Genomic DNA, 12,129 nt, shown 5'->3' with positions numbered 1-12,129 from the left:
ACAGGTGCCATTTGGGATGCCGCCACAGTCTGGAGCCTAGGCAGCAACATTTCAGCAGCTGTCAACACCGCAAAGTCATCCAAAATGAACCTTTACCTTCAGCATTCCATCCTCCTTCTCACACAGTCTATATCTCTTCAAATACACACAACACAATGATGACACATACTGTAATAGAGAAAACACACACATCGTACAAAATTGCTAAATTGTCCAACTGGTATCACTTGTGGTCGGAACCCTTTTGACTTAGCATCGCCGGTCATTCCTGAATAATTAACCAGGCAGAACCATGGCCGCCCATTCATTAAGGAGAATCTGGCTGCAGCTATTCCAGGGCAGCCGCTTCTATTCAGCTCCAGGTTATTTACACAGAGTTGAGCACTCAAACATTCGATCAGGGGTAGAAAATTGCATGTTCCTTATCTGGCAAACCTAGTCAAGAGTTAATATCGGAGACCTTTGCCTACACCTCTTTTTCATGCATCAGTCATAATCTCCGGTGCAATTTGGCTCGCCTCTAATTACAGGTGAGATTGATGTTTGCTACTCCGACAGCCACTTTAGGCGAGGCAGCTTCACTGAGATGATATGATTATGAAGTCAGCTGCTATGTTTGTGGGAACACTAGTAAGGCCGTGGGAGTATGAGTTACCGAGAGGTGTAGTTTCAGTTTAATGGACTGTGCGTCCACATATGACGTGACAGAGATGGTGACCATGTTTGTTTGAACACTAAAGGCTGTGGTCACGTTGGGTATTTTGTGTCATACAACTTTGGATGGAGCAAATGCATTATCAATGGTAGTCATTATCCATTGCCAGATGAATGAAAACGAGAGTTGATTGTCAGACGAAGAAAATAAATTGTCCGTCTTTTCTGAAAATAGTACTTTTGATGGACAAAAACAGTATGCGATTTAATGCGTGTTGATGGGTCTCAGTGAGGCTGTACAGTACCAGCGGAGGCTGGTGGGAGGAGCTATAGGAGGACAGGCTCATTGTGAAGACTGGAATGGAATTGTTTGGAATGGTATCAAAAACATCAAACATGTGGACTTTGTTCCATTTATTCCATTCCAGCCATTACAATGAGCCCATCCTCCTATAACTCCTCCCACCAGCCTCCTCCGGGCTGTACCCTAAGGCAGGGGAGTAGATGTTACTGAGCCCCTGTTACTGTAGCCCCTACCCATTGCCCAGTAACATCTAAGCAAGATGTTACGGGGGAAGAGGCGCAGTTGCAGTTTAATGGACTATGTCTTTCAGTGCATCAATTCGGATTACTGATGGGATCTAATGGGAATTTTCGAACTAATGGCATGCTTTGTAATTAAGGAAAGCACAGCAAGGAGGCACTGTTATAAAAATATATATTATTTAACTAGGCAAGTCAGTTAAGAACAAAAATGACAGCCTACCAGGAAACAGTGGGTTAACTGCCTTGTTCAGGGGCAGAACATCAGATTTTTACCTTGTCAGCTCGGAGATTCAAACCAGCAACCTTTTGGTTACAGGCCCAACGCTCTATCCACTAGGCTACCTACCACCCATATTCAACAAATATCTTCCTTAGCTTTCAGCTTGGATGTTAATTAGCTACATAGACTTGGACACTATAATTGCACAAAACCCTGAAAACAGCAACTTTTTTCTTTCATGTTATTGCGAATTTGATCATCGAAGCCATTCAATTGGGTCAACTCAAAGACAACTTAAAGGAATAATAGCTCTTGATCGTCATTATTTTTGAAAAGCTAGATAAAATAGCTTGAGTTACCGTATCCAAGATGTGCTGACAAATAAGTCAACATCCCAGCCTGTTTGTGTGGTCAGGAAGGAACAATTTAGGTAAATTACCTTCTATCCAAACAACATTCTCCAGTTCATTCAGAGAAATTACAAGAAATTGAGCAAAAGCGTGTGCGTTATGTACACTCTAGGGCTGAATGTTAAGCTTGCGCAGAAGGACACACACACAAACACAAGGACACACACGCAAGGGAAGGATGAGACCCAGTGTTGTGTAGGAGTGGCTGGAACACAGCCTCTTTGTCAGACTGCCACTGTAAGCTGGATCATCATGTCATTTGCTGATTAGGCCATTGTCGACAAAGTGGGGGCCAATGCCAGCTGATCCGTAGTGTAGCCCCTACGTGTTGCCCATCCAGGCCCAAGCCTCTCTTCCCTTTTCAGTTGCGGCCAATACTGCATTTGGAGAGTACTCTCTATAACAATGTACTGCCATCCCTGCCTGCTGCTGCCTTGCGGGTCTGAAGATGGGCAATTTTCTCCAAACAAGGGCTCCCATGATAGCCCTCTGCTTTGAGTAGCAATTAATGCCTTTTCTTGCTCAGTGGTTTGTCAAACACATTCATCTGCGGCTAGGCGATTGAGGGAAGGGAAGAGAGGGAGGAGAGGGAAAGGGAAAGAGAGGAGAGAGGGGAGGAAGACAGGGCATTCTTTGAACACAGGTCACTATGCCTCAGAGTTTGGTTTTGATTTGCTGTCAGCTTGCCCACTCTCACCAAGTCGCATGGCTCTCTGTGGCCAACACTGACCAATAATCACAACAACTGGAGTTGGTCTAAAATGACTTCCTCTGTACAGAATAATTTCTAACAAAAATAGCCAATTTGTACAATCCTATATTGGAAGGCAAAGTGAAAATTAAGACTTTTTTTTGAGGGGCCAAACTATATATAGCTGCAACATATCATTAATTGGCTGCCAATGGCTATTCTTTGTGTGTTCTCTGTTAAGCCTCTTGTTAACCCAGCCAACAATGTTAGAATTGGATGTCATACTTATAAATCAACAACATTTGTGTCCAGAGACTGCTGCTTGTTGAAACAACGCCTTGTTTTACATTGAATACAGAGCATTTGGTTCCATCTTCAAAACTTATTTTTTTGTTGTCATATATTATGTATGAATACAGTGATACTTTGAGCATTTTGAGTATAGTGAAGGGTCTTGATCCAATCCATCTTAGAATGCAAAGAATTCACACAGATCGCATACATAAAATCAATGTCAAGTTTTGACTGAAACTATTTGACACGTTTAAGAATAACTTTAAAATATGAAATACTCAAAAGTGAATGGTATGTATGAAGAAAAAGATAGACCTATCCATGAATGCAATTCAGCAAATATCATAAGTTAACAATAGTGGTGCAGAACCTACACTTATTTTATAGATGTTTTATTGAACCTTTATTTAACTAGGCAAGTCAGTTAAGAACAAATTCTTATTTACAATGACGGCCTAACCCGGCCATATCCGGACGACACTGGGCCAATTGTGCGCCGCCCGTGGGACTCCCAATCACGGCCGGATGTGATACAGCCTGTGTTTCCCTAAAAAGTCATTCAAAACATGACAAGACATTGTTACTGTAATAGCTCAACTTAAGTGACGTAATCATCTGTGGATGTAACATCCCATAAGCACGTTGAGTTTCAACACTGACCTCCATTGTGTGATCTATTGAATAGCATAGGTTTGAATTCAAGAAACTCTGGCATGCTAGGGATATTGACTTCAGAATTAGCTTATGTATGTGGAATTAATAGCTAATGCTTAACTAATTAAACTATCTGGAGACTTAAATTAACAATACCCAGTGATCAAAGAACCCATATTCACTCCTTGAGAGTTATGAGTAGTAACAAGAATAGGCTATCTCCCTCTGGGGGAAATGGGGAGTTGAGGTAAAAATGTCTGCCTTTTGGCTGTCTAAATTGATAATTGTGAAGGGAACTCATTCTTTGCTTTAGGAAATTAGTTATGTGTCATCCTGTGATAACGTGCTGCCTTGCTTTGCTTTCCATGGCGCCCAAATAATAATTACTACTCAACGCATTACATCCAGAAACAAGATTTGTGTTGGGCAAAAGCCAGCCAGGAAGATTTATCTCAAGGGTGTTGCTGAGAGTCTTCCAACCCATTGACACAGAGCAGAAAATGAATTCAAGGTGACGGCCTTTCATATGATTTACATTTCTTTTGTGCCCCTGGGAATCTTATTAAGATGGCATCTTCATTGTACTTCAAATGTGGCATATATGGAAACTCCTTTATATTATATATAATACTTTATATTATCTAAATGTTATATAAGGTATTATTGCTTGTTTATAACAACATATTTTGTGATTTTACTACTCAATGCTTTAATATGTGAGCCCTTTTTGGGCAGTTGGCTAGTGGCTTAGCTAAAATGCCACTTTCTGGCATGGGAATCAATGTGAGCCTGGTCATTTCCGCTATTCAATGACATGGGAACTAACGTCTTTTGATTTAGCATGCAACATTTCAGCTCTCAAGTGGCACATAGGCCTATGGCTGGCGTTAGTCTCTAGAGAATGAGAGTGGCAGTTGTTTGTTTGCTGAGGAATATACACTATCGTTCAAAAGTTTGGGGTCACTTAGGAATGTCATTGTTTTTTGAAAGGAAAGCACATTTTTTTGTCCATTAAAATAACATCAAATTGATTAGAAATACAGTGTCTCAATGTCAACAGAGGTGACTCCGGGATGCTGGCCTTCTAGGCATAATTCCTCTGTCCAGTGTCTGTGTTCTTTTGCCCATCTTAATATTTTATTTTTATTGGCCATTTTGAGATATGGCTTTTTCTTTGCAAGGCCAGCATCCCAGAGTCGCCTCTTCACTGTTGACATTGAGACTGGTGTTTTGCTGGTACTATTTAATGAAGCTGCCAGTTGAGGACTTGTGGGGTGTGTGTTTCTCAAACTAGACACTCTAATGTAATTGTCCTCTTGCTCAATTGTGCACCGGGGCCTCGGTGCCAGTTTGCGCTGGAGTAGTGCACAGCGCATGGAATAGCCTTCATTTCTCAGAACAAGAATAGACTGATGAGTTTTAGAAGAAATGTCTTTCTGGACATTTTGAGCCTGTAATCGAACCCACAAATGTTGATGCTCCAGATACTCAACTAGTCTAAGAAGGCCAGTTTTATTGCTTCTTTAACCAGAACAACAGTTTTCAGCTGTTCTAACATAATTGCAAAAGGGTTTTCTAATGATAAATTAGCCATTTAAAATTATAAACTTAGATTAGCTACAACAACGTACCATTGAACACAGGAGTGATGGTTGCTGATAATGGGCCTCAACGCTGTGGTGGTACATTTCTTTACTATCAAATGAGGAGAGACAAACTTATCACACAAGTCAGAGTTATACTTAAACTAAATCTTTAATAATGAGAGCTTTGCAATAGCAATGGCATTTCGACGAATCACCGTTTCTGATGATCCATTGAAAAGCCCCAAGACAAAAGTACAAAGGTCTATTATAGCCAAGATACACCCCTTTCAACCTACTTGATGAACAACAGATATATAGAATGGGTCACAAGGTGAGACTTTTTAAATGAGAAAGGAGCATCCCGTAGCCAGATAGCATTCGCTATAAATTACAGTGGGGCAAAAAAGTATTTAGTCAGCCACCAATTGTGCAAGTTCTCCCACTTAAAAAGATGAGAGAGGCCTGTAATTTTCATCATAGGTACACTTCAACTATGACAGACAAAATGAGAGAAAAAAATCCAGAAAATCACATTGTAGGATTGTTAATGAATTTATTTGCAAATTATGGTGGAAAATAAGTATTTGGTCAATAACAAAAGTTTATCTCAATACTTTGTTATATACCCTTTGTTGGCAATGACCGAGGTCAAACGTTTTCTGTAAGTCTTCACAAGGTTTTCACACACTGTTGCTGGTATTTTGGCCCATTCCTCCATGCAGATCTCCTCTAGTACAGTGATGTTTTGGGGCTGTTGCTGGGCAACACAGACTTTCAACTCCCTCCAAAGATTTTCTATGGGGTTGAGATCTGGAGACTGGCTAGGCCACTCCAGGACCTTGAAATGGTACTTACAAAGCCACTCCTTTGTTGCCCGGGCGTTGTCATGGTTTAAGAATAGGTAAAGACACATTCACATATGAAGACAATGTTCCCTCCTGTCCTCTTCTCTTACTGGTATTCTGCATAGCACCAGGGACATGTGAAAGACAAGCCTGACCTCTCCCTTCTCTGGGCCCCAGGTGACTGAGCCCCAGCTGAGGGAAGAAGTACAACTGCCAACACCAGAGTCCGAAGGGATACATTCTAATAACAAGTATATCACATGAGCATATTATGCAGATAAGACATCTTAATTATCTGTTACCCAACTAATTCTGATTCATCCGCCACAACGCCAATGAAGATATTTCATTAAAAATCATCAATTTCCAGCTGCAATAGTCATTTACAATGCTAACAATGTCTACACTGTATTTCTGACCAATTTAAGCACAAGAAATGTGCTTTTTGTTAAAAAACAAGGACATTTCTTAATGACCCCAAACTTTTGAACAGTAGTGTATATTGGTCACCTACACTGTTACGACTTATCTAATATTGGATGTCATACTGAATTATCTGCTAGCATATTTGAAGTAGTCGCTAATAGTGTGTCTATTAGCTTATTTTAAGAGTGATGTGGACGGGAAGTGTGTGTCTTTTCCCTGTCTCCTCTCTTTTTGGGCATTTTGAAGCATAATTGGACCCAGGTACATGTCGACATAATGGAGATTATAATTGCTCTAAAGTAGCATGTCAGCGTGGATGTGCTGTTCGTTAAAAAAGCTAAATCAGTGTGGGCATGAGATGATTTGTCACGTATACACAGGGGGTCAGGAAGCAGGTGCAGAAGGAGAAGGGGAATTCAATAACAAAGATGCAAGGCAAATTAACAAAACAGGAGATGCGTACTGAACTTGAAAACAAACCAATACTGCCTGATTACTGAGGCTACTGAGGGCTAAATGAAAGGAAGGTAATCGAGGTGATGATGGAGTCCAGGTGTGTGTAATAAAGGGGAGCAGGTATGCATAATGGTAGGGAGCAGGTGTGCGTAATAATGGTTGCCAAGGCTAGTGGTTATTAGACCGCCGATGTCGAGCACTGGAGAGAGGGAGCGGGAGTAGGCGTGACATGATTGCTCAACAATAGCCAGGTTTCCAGCCAACCTTTTTATGCGACTAAAGTACACCAGATAAAAATATCATGACAGGCCTGATGGAAAAAGTAAATGTGGCGCTAAACTTTCCAAAGGTCGACAAAACACACTAGACAAGGTGGGAACTTTTTATGTCTGTAAAATTAATTTATGTAAGAAATGGTGGTGGAAATCGTCTTTATGAGGAAGTATTGATATAATAACCATCATATTGAAGTAAACTTGGAGTCACGCGATAATATGTTGTGTGGTCCTCGCACTACGACTCGGGAAAGCATGCAGTTTATTAGGCTACATATTAAATAAATTACGATGAACTTCACAGGGTGCTGAAAGTGCACGGTGATGAGCTTGATGCTCCTTTCCAATAAATATTGAGGGTCTTATTCTGGTGACATGATGACTGATGCTTGGCTGCCGTTTCACAGATAAAAAATAATTTAGCCCTTTTATCCATCGTAATCTCATCATGTAGGCTAGCCTACCTGCACTGTTTAGTGTATCTGCGAGCTGTTGGCCAAAGTACACATGTCAAGACGAAAGTGGGCACATTTGCTATATAGCAACAACAAAAAATTGGACAAAACCACCAGTAAAACATTGTGATGGAACCCCATTTAACTTGTATTTTTTTTTGGTACAGGGGAATTTAACAGCAGAAGTTACTTTTATGTGTACTACGTCATCACGCACAGACTTTTATCCGCCACAAGTCAATTTAATGGAAAGACATCTCTGATGGGAAGAGGCTCATATTGTTTTTATGCATATTTTTTTTTATATTGAAATCTGTCGCCAATTGGAAGGAAACCTAGCTATTGTTGGAATTGAAGTTTATGCTGAGATTAAAATTGTTGCCTAAATGTCATCCATTGTTGCATAGTAAAAAGCAGATTGAGAAAGGGACATGTAATTGTCGAGCTCTCGTGATTCAAACATTTTGGATTTCAATGGGTCTTTTTGAAGTGTCTAACTTTAGATCCCATTGTACAACAGACTGTCAGAAGTACCTTTTGTCTTTTATGAAAATGCTTTTAGGCTGCAGATCAATCAATAGCTAACTTATTCTCATGTATTAATGTAGTTTAGCCTACTGCTCTGTGCTAATCAGCAGAATAGCTAAATCACTGACTGGAGGAAATTATGGCTGTAGATTATATTGTAGAGCAGACATACAGTATTAACACCTTTTTTAGAATGTGTTTGTGCCCACATGCACGCACATGCATACAGGCACACAGAACTCCTAAATCAGATACAACTCCAATACAAGAGTAGGATAAAGTATATATCTTTCCTTCCCCTCGCTCCCTTAGCACGCTAATGTGAAGCATTATTCTCTCTGTACGAGATACTGTCATGTCATACTACCCATGTTTTATTTCTGTGTCCGTATCCTGGTGAGATCTCGGTGTGCTATTTGAAAAGGCAAGGGAATTTTTATTTCTCTTCCCGGGCTCTCTTTCTTGTGGTAAATAATGCTTTTTCATCCTTTCTTTCCGTTAGTCTGTGTGTTGAAAACCGTTTGATGAAAATCAGGAGATGTTTGAAGTTCAGAACTTTCAAATCTCTTGGCCTTTTATGTCAGTTTTTTTCCCTTTCTCTTTGATATGCGCAGTACATACACTGCTGATTGAATTTGCAGGAGTTTATTATTTTTTGGGAATTTGAGTTCATAAATTATATTGATATCACTGAACGCGTTTCTCTTTGGTTGGTGCCTACTCTTGCACTGTACAGAAATTATAGTAGTTTCAACTAATTATTATTGTCACGTTCGTCATAAGAATTATCAGACCAAGGTGCAGCGTGGTATGGTTTCCACATGTTTATTAACTGAAAACGCACAAAAGGAATGAACGAAACGTGAAGACAATGGAGTGCTCACAGGCAACTACACATAAACAAGATCCCACAAACACAGGTGGGAAAAATAACTACTTAAATATGATCCCCAATTAGAGACAACGATTTCCAGCTGCCTCTAATTGGGAATCATACAAAACACCAACATAGAAAAAGAAACTAGAACACAACATAGACATAGATATACTAGATCACCCCCTAGTCACACCCTGACCTACTACACCATAGAGAAACAATGGCTCTCTATGGTCAGGGCGTGACAATTATTAAGTAACTGGTTCCACATCCTTTTTTAGTTTACTCAACTTTTCGATCAAAGTGTTAACAGAACTTACAATTTTTAGTTATCTCCAAAATGTGAACTTAGGCAACATTTCTGTCAACTTAAATGATCTGTTTGCTCAACTTATGTCATATGTTCATTCAACTAGAAATTATTATTTGGACATCTTAACTAAAAAAGGCTGTGGAACTTATTATACACACACAAACAATGCTTTTGACATACAATGATTTCAACTTACATATTTAACACACATTGACATACATGATTACGTTGTGCATGTACATTTATACAGTTATTATTCAAGATGACCTAACCTGGTATTTGAACTCACAACCTCTTGGTCCACGGCATACTGATCTTCCTGTTATGCCACCATGTCTGTGTCAATGACATTTGCACTTCAAAGTAAATCTCAGCTCTGTTAAAATACACTCAACTAAAACAAATGTATTTGTCATAGTGATTAATGAGTAATATTAAAACAGAGTCATATGCCCCATCAACATAAGAATACTATACAGAAAACCTGAAAATTGCTGAAAATCAAATCCATGGTGAGAGAATCATGTATGTCAACGTGTCAAATATGTAAGTTGAAACATTGTATGTTAAAAGCATTGTTTGTGTGTGTATAATGAGTTCCACAGCCTTTTTTAGTTAAGATGTCCAAATAATAATAATTTTTGTGTGTCTGTGTAACCAGTTTTTTGTGTGTCTGTGTAACCAGATGCACTGCCCTTTATTGTTAAAATGACACAATAATTATTCATAGTTGAATAAACATAAAGAGCAAGCAAGAAAGGCATTTCACTGTACTAGTGCACGTGACGATAAAAACTTGAACCATATGAGACAAGTTGAGCAAATACATAATTTTAAGTTGACTGATTTTTTTGTGTACGTTTTCTGAAGTTGGAGCTCGGTTTTGGCCAACTAAAAATATTACATTCAGGTTACACTTCGATCAAAAATTCAAGTAAACTTAAAAAGGCTGCAGTTCCACTTACTTAACAAAGAATTAGTTGAAACTATTTTATATTTTTTTTACAGTGTATCTGGCAATGCCTTGTGTGACCTCGTAAAGTGTTCTCACACAGTGCTATACATGCAAGCATGTTGAATGAAAGGCTTGATTGATTGAGATGTGTGTGAAGTGGTATTCATTGGGGATAGGGGTGCGTTTGGTCTGAAAGCTTTGCTCAGACACTTGTGAGGCCATGGGTTTACCGGGGCTAAAGTCCCTAGGCCCAGGCTTGAGGGGGGCCCAAGAGGATGCAAAAAAAAAGATCATAAATATTTTTTTTATCCAACCACAGCTGTCAATGTTGAAAACACACCAGAGAGCATAATTTAACCACAGAGGATAAGTAGCTTATAAAAAAAAATGCCTGTGGATTAATTTTTATCACAAGCACATTTATCTGCCATAATAAAGCAAACACCAACATAAAGTGTCATAAAAGGGTGTTGGGCCACCACGAGCTGCCAGAACAGTTTCAATGCGCCTTGGCATAGGTTCTACAAGTGGACCTAAACCATGCCAGAATGTACCCACCCAATAATAAAGTATATACTTTGTATCCCTCGTTAACTCAAGCATTTCCTTTATTTTGGCAGTTACCGTTATGCCTACAGTCGGGAAGGCCACAGTTTGAGCAGCATGTGCGCCAAATATAGGCCTACAGCTTGTTGCATTGTGGCTATAGACATAGAGTATAATCCATAGAAAGGTTTTGTAACCTCTTACCCTGGCAATTGGACTCATGGGTACATTAGCAATGGAAGCCAGTTCTGATTTGAATGGGAATTACAATCTATGGATTATATTTCTATGGTTGTTTGCAGCTGTATTTAGCAGATTTCAAAATACAATCACGGGAAATACGCACAGTTTGGAAATCAAATACCTACTGCTGAAAAGAGAAGACTAATCTGTCTGTAAAACCAATAGAAAATGTTTTTTTTTGCTAACAGCAGCACAGTTATTCAAAGTAGCTCATCTCGTGATAGGCTTTTAGCATGGCGAGTGCACCAGCCAACACTGTGAGTAGCCTATGGCTTCATCTTCATCATTAGGTAAGTCAGTGTGCCAGTGGGGGGAAAACAACAAAACAAAGCCCCGGGGCCGATGATTTCTTATTCCGGCCCTGTGTGAGGGGGCTTCCCTGCTGGTCTCTTTCTCAAAGCGTACTGTAGACCAATTTTCAAACAGTTTTTTAACCGCTCTCCAAATCTCTTAACACCCTACATATCAATGTAATGCGCTGTCAAGTCTTTCCACTGCACCAAATACCCTCGTTTCAGACTACTAATTATCCGTACACCTCTGAAGACTCTAGCCACTTCCATGCCAGTCGGAATAACATTATTTTTCAGTGTTCAAGTGTCAAATAATAAAACATCTCTAATAAAATAAAAAAAGTATCCAAGATATGTCAAGACATAAGTAAACAAAATATTATCATACCCCCTTCCAAAAAAGAAGTCATGGAATAAGTAAAATTGCATAAAAAATATTACAATTGTGCTATATTGCCCTCCATCCTACCAAAAAGAACAAGCGTTCAAAGGTCAAACAAATGATTAAATACAACATTTCTAATTAAATAAAATAATAATACAAATTAAATAACAAAAAATAAGTAATGAAATAGCAAACCAAAAAATTGCAAGTTCAATGTATGAAAAAATACACAATATCAAGAGATTTATTTAAAAAAAACTACAAGTAATAAAAGTATTAAAAAGAAGAGGGTAATGTTCTGTGCGTGTATGTATATAAGGGTGGGTGAGCGCGTGGCAGTCGCTGCAAAAAGCCTCTTGAGAAGCAGGTGTGAAGAGTCAGCGAAAATAATCTCTAAATTGCAGATGATTGTCTGTGGTCGATTGCACGACCCGGTGTTAATGAAAGGGCTGTGGTGGATGTGGCCAGTTGCTCTGG

Source organism: Oncorhynchus clarkii, chromosome 17, assembly GCF_045791955.1.
Source record: "Oncorhynchus clarkii lewisi isolate Uvic-CL-2024 chromosome 17, UVic_Ocla_1.0, whole genome shotgun sequence".
NCBI classification, from domain to species: domain Eukaryota; kingdom Metazoa; phylum Chordata; class Actinopteri; order Salmoniformes; family Salmonidae; genus Oncorhynchus; species Oncorhynchus clarkii.
Note: the sequence above shows the minus strand (reverse complement) of the source record.